The sequence below is a fragment of the Mesoplodon bidens genome (genome assembly GCF_964165515.1).
Source record: "Mesoplodon bidens genome assembly, chromosome: 4".
Lineage (NCBI taxonomy): Eukaryota > Metazoa > Chordata > Mammalia > Artiodactyla > Ziphiidae > Mesoplodon > Mesoplodon bidens.
This window is the reverse complement of record NC_138160.1, coordinates 25965020-25971064: the sequence shown is the minus strand read 5'-3', so window position 1 is coordinate 25971064 and position 6045 is coordinate 25965020.

Genomic DNA, 6045 nt, shown 5'->3' with positions numbered 1-6045 from the left:
AACACTTTCTGAAGTTGTACAGGATTTGATGATGTTGGGTCTACCAGAAAAAAAATCCACTAATTTTTGAGAAAGCCCTCAGCTTTTGGCTACATGACAATTCGTTGTCAATGTCTACTTCATAAGTTTGCTTCTTAATTTTTGATGTTCTATTGGTGAGGCCCTCCAGGGATATATTAATTTGGGTTGGAATATCCCAGATATTAGAAGAAATAAAATAAGGTTTCATCTTCAAGCACATTTTAGACATAGGTCAGTATTTAGAAATGCTCACAAAATAATGATAAAGAAGGCAACTGGGAGAAATGCCAGATAACGACGAGCCGTGTGTTTATACTGTGGTTTAAGTCATCTGCACAGAGATCCTCAGTAACTTTGAATATCAGCACATCCTTCTTGCCTGAACTGGGAACGCTAAACTTTCTATGTAACTACAAGAAAGCTAATCAATTCTATGTGACAACATAAGCCAAATTAAAATAAAACCATTTTTTTCTTTCTTTCTTTCCTTTTTTTTTTGTCTTCTCTGTTTAAAACATTGCTAGGTTTTTTAGGTGAGAGGAGGGGAAGTTTCCAAGTGGGAGCAAGAGAGACTGATTAGAAAAGTTGGTCTAAATTCTCTTATCCCAGATCTAAAAGAGGCAGGGAAATTGACATTTTATAATGAAATCGTCCAGGGTTTTTTTCCCCTCTGTTTAAAATACTAGATCTGTCTTTCAGAGGAAAAAATAAGTTTCTGATATCTCTAGAAGTTTACCAAATTTAAAAATAGGTACAACATTTGAAACTTTAGATGAATATTGTTGTTGGCTTTTCTGTTAGATCTATTAGCTGTACCTTTGATATATTAAAACTTATTGTGACAGTAGAAGATGTCTTTCTAAAAAATTTTTAATTTACATTAAAAAAGCTTTAAAACTAGTCCAAATATGAGGCCAAATTAAAATAATAAGTGAAAGTACTAAATGTCTGCTTTAAAATCTAAGTGTTCATATTCACACACATGTAGCTGATTCTCCCAATTTGTATTTGAAGTTATAGCAAGTGAATTGTTTGAGATACAGTGTTTGAAAATCTAACTTTAAATGAGAAATTTGATGTCTCATGTTAGCATGAAACGCTGCCATTCTGCGGAGGAAAGAAGGAAATATACAGAGTTTGCTGCTAGCATGTACCAAAACTGGGACCTAATTTCCTTGCATTTTTGTTCAGTGCTGTTCCAGTTGGAGGCATGAAATGAGCTGGATGCATCATCTGAGGATAGCAGCTCCACAGGCATCCACGAACTTGCTAAAAGGCATTGCATGTGTTTGTTTATTTTTGTGATTGTATTTCTCAGTTTACAAATGCTTATCCAGAACCAGCCTTCTACGCTGGCAAGCAAAAATGAATGTACTTCAAATGTGTGTGTTCTAGTCACATTGACATACTTCAGTGGGAAATTAAAAACTATTTGTTGATGAAAGTGGGGTCAGGGAATCTGGTGATTTTAAAAGGATAAATACCAATCAGATATACTTGAATAAAATCTGACTACTGCTGAATGGATAGCAGAATTAAATAACTGAGTGATAGAAAGTTATTGTGTAATATGCAAGCGATTTGTTATGGGAAAAGGTAGTGCCCGTGTGTTAGAAGTGTGACTATGCAAATTACGGAAAACATATTTTTCCTCTTCTGATCTCTGACAGGTATATGTAGGCATAGTGAGCTTTCTCACATAATGTCCTCATTCCTTTTGGATCATTTACGTTATTGTATAGACATAATCGTAAATAAGACTAAGCAACTATAAGACATAGATAGGCATATATCAGCAGCAAATTTATGTACAGAAATGTTAAGAGGCTGGTTTCCTGGGGTGAAGATTTCCACAGGTTGGAAGGAAAATTCAGAGATAATAGGGCAAACTGGATGGACCAGCTGAAACATCTTGGTAAAAACTTGAATAGTACTTTATTTTATAGCAATACACTGCTTTGTCTCATGTTTCTCATTTGTGATTTATTCTGTGATGTGAATCTTTTTTCTGAAATTTGTTAATAAGCTCTTGATTTAGCCCTTCCACATGCTGGTCTCAGTTTTTCCTCCCAGTTTTGTCCTTCAACATCAGCTCTGCCATCCCCTTCTCCATAAAAATGGATCTGATTTGTAGTTTCTTGAATGACTTCTAACTTAGGCCATTTCTGTCACTCATAAAATTTCTTCCCTTCTCTACCCTACTATATTTATTTAAGCCTTAGATAGACCGTATCCCATCTTCTTTGTGGAATCTTCTCTGAGAACTCTGGGCAGAAGTGACTTATCTATTCTCTGAATCCTCTACCCTGACCTTTTTTAGCGTGTGTTTGTGTGTCTGTGTGTGTCTCTGTGTAGTGTAGCGTGTTAATGGCCTGTTAGTGTGTTAGTTTTTTATTGCTGTCGTAACAAATTACCATGTATTTAGCAAAAAAAGCATATTTATTATTTCGCTATTTGGTATGTCAGAATTTAAGGCACATGGTGGTAGTTTCACAGATGTATACTTACCCCCAAATCATTGAGTTGTATACATGAAAAATGCACATCTTCTTACATGTCAATCATACCTCAATAAAATGGTGTAAAAAATAGTTCAGGCACAGAGTGACTCATCTGGTTTTCTGCTTAGAGTCTCCCATAGCCAATATCAAGGGTTCAGCAGGGCTGCATTCCTTTCTGAAGGCTCTGGGCATGAATTTGCTTCCAAGTTCATATAAATTGTTCACAGAATTCAGACCCACAGAGTGGCCTTAGGACTGAGGTTGCCATTTCCTTGCTGGATGCTGGCCTAAGGTCTTTCTCAGCTTCTAGAGGCCCATATGTTCCTTGGTGGTTGGCCTCATTCCTCCATCTTCAAAGGGTGAGTCCTTCTCAAGCTTTGTATCTCTCTGACTTCCTCTTTTGCAGCATCTCTTCTGCCTCCAGTCAGAGAATTTTCTCTGCCTTTAGGGTTCATATGATTAGATTGGACTTACCTGGATAATTCAGGATAATGTATCTTTTCAGAACCATAATCTTGTTTTCATATCTTAGCTATTGTAAATAACGATGTGATAAACATGGCAGTGCATATATCTCTGCTAAATCCTGTTTTCATTTCCTTTGGGTATATATCCAGAAGTGGAATTGCTGGATCATATGGCAGATTTATTTTTAATTTTTTGGGGAGTCTCTCTATATATTTTTCTTTTTTTTAGTCCAAGCATAATTGATTTACAACATTGTGCCAATCTCTGCTGTACAACAAAGTGACTCAGTTATACACATAGAGACATTCTTTTTTCATATTATTTTCCATTATGGTTTATCACAGCATATTGAATATAGTTCCCTGTGTTATACAGTAGGATCTTGCTGTTTATCCATTCTCTATATGATAGTTTACATCTGCTAATCCCACACTCCCAGTCCTTCCCTCCCTCATCCCACTCCCCCCTTGGCAACCACAAGTCTGTTCTCTATGTCTGTGAGTCCGTTTCTATTTTGTAGAGAGGTTCATTGTGCCATATTTTAGATTACATATATAAGTGATATCATATGGTATTTGTCTTTCTCTTTCTGACTTATTTCACTTAGTATGATAATCTCTAGTTGTATCCATGTTGCTCCAAATGGCATTATTTCATTCTTTTTTATGGCTGAGTAGTATTCCATCATATATATGTACCACATTTTCTTTATCCATTCATCTCTCAATGGACATTTAAGTTATTTCTATGTTTTGGCTATAGTGAATAGTGCTGCTATGAACATAGGGGTGCATGTGTCTTTTTGAATTATAGTTTTGTATGGGTATATGCCCAGGAGAGGGATTGCTGGATCATATAGTAATGGTAATTCTATTTTTAGTTTTCTGAGGAATCTACCCACTGTTTTCCATAGTGGCTGTACCAACTGATATTCCCACTAACAGTGCAAGAGGGTTCTCTTTTCTCCACACCCTCTCCAGCATTAGTTATTTGTAGACTTTTTAATGATGGCCAGTCTTATCAGTGTGAGGTGGTATCTCACTGTAGTTTTGAATTTTTCTAATAATTCGTGATGTTGAGCATCTTTTTTTTTTTTTTTTTTTTTTTTTTTTTTTGCGGTATGTGGGCCTCTCACTGTTGTGGCCTCTCCCGTTGTGGAGCACAGGCTCCGGACGCACAGGTCAAGCGGCCATGGCTCACGGGCCCAGCCGCTCCGCGGCATGTGAGATCCTCCCAGACCGGGGCACGAACCCGTGTCCCCTGCATCGGCAGGCGGACTCTCAACCACTGCGCCACCAGGGAAGCCCTGAGCATCTTTTTATGTGCCTACTGTCTATCTGTCTGTCTTCTTTGGAGAAGTGTCAATTAAGATCTTCTGCCCATATTTTAAAATTTTTATTTATTTATTTATTTGTTTGTTTGTTTAAACATCTTTATTGGAGTATAATTGATTTACAATGGTGTGTTAGTTTCTGCTTTATAACAAAGTGAATCAGCTATACATATACATATATACCCATATCTCTTCCCTCTTGTGTCTCCCTCCCACCCTCCCTATCCCACCCCTCTAGGTGGTCACAAAGCACTGAGTTAATCTCCCTGTGCTGTGCCCATTTTTTGATTGGGTTGTTTGATTTTTTGTTGTTGAGTTGTATGAGCTGTTTGTATATTTTGGACACTAAGCCCTTGTGTGTTGCATCATTTGCAAATATACTCTCATTCAGTAGGTTTTCTCTTTTTTTATGGTTTCCTTTGCTGTGTAAAAGCTTGTAAGTTTGATTAGGCCCCATTTGTTTATTTTTGTTTTTATTTCTATTGCTTTGGGAGGCTGACCTAAGAAAACATTTGTGTGATTTATGTCAGAGAATGTTTTGCCTATGCTCTCTTCTAGGAGCTTTATGGTGTCATGTCTGTGTTTAAGTCTTTAAGCCATTCTGAGTTTATTTTTGTGCATGGTGTGAGAGTGTGTTCTACCTTCATTGATTTTACAAGCTGTCCAACTTTCCCAGCACCAGTTGCTGAAGAGACTGTCTTTTTCCCATTTTATATTCTTGCCTCCTTTGTGAAGATTAATTGATCGTCGGTGTGTGGGTTTATTTCTGAGCTCTCTATTCTCTTCCATTGATCTGTATGTCTGTTTTTGTACCAATACTACACTGTTTTGATTATTGTAGCTTTGTAGTATCATCTGACATCTGGAAGGGTTATGCCTCCTGCTTTGTTTTGTTTTTTCCTCAGGATTGCTTTGGCAATTCTGGGTCTTTTATGGGTCCATATAAATTTTGGATAATTTGTTCTAGGTCTGTGAAAAATGTCATGGGTATTTTGATAGGGATCACATTAAATCAGTAGATTGTTTTGGGTAGTATTGCCATCTTAACAATATTAATTCTTCCAATCCAAGAGCATGGGATATCTACCCATTTCTTTGAATCTTCTTTAATTTCCTGTAGTAATGTTTTATAGTTCTCAGCATATAAATCTTTCACCTCCTTGGTCAGGTTTATTCCTAGGTATTTTATTTTTTTGGTGCTATTTTAAAAGATATTGGTTTTTTGCATTCCCTTTCTGACATTTTATTCTTAGTGTAAAGAAATTCAACCAATCTTTGAATGTTAATCTTGTATCCTACTATCCATATTGTTTTCTATAGTGGTTGGATCCATCAACAGTTGAGTGGATAAAGGAGTTACACACACACACACACACACACACACACACACACACACACAGAATGGAATATTATTCAGCCATGAGAAAGGACATCCTGGCATTTGTCACAACATGGATGGACCTTGAGCACATACATTATACTTAGTGAGATAAGTCAGATAGAGAAACAAAAGTACTGTAGGATACCACTTATATGTGGATTCTAAAGAAGCCAAACTTAAAATCAGAGAGTAAAATGGTGGCTACCAGGAGATGGGGGCTGGGGGGATAAGACAGACACTGTTTAAGGTACAAGTTTGCAATGAATAGTAAATAATCCCTACAGATCTAATGAACAGTACTGTATAGTGAATATAGACAATGATAGTATACTATAATCACC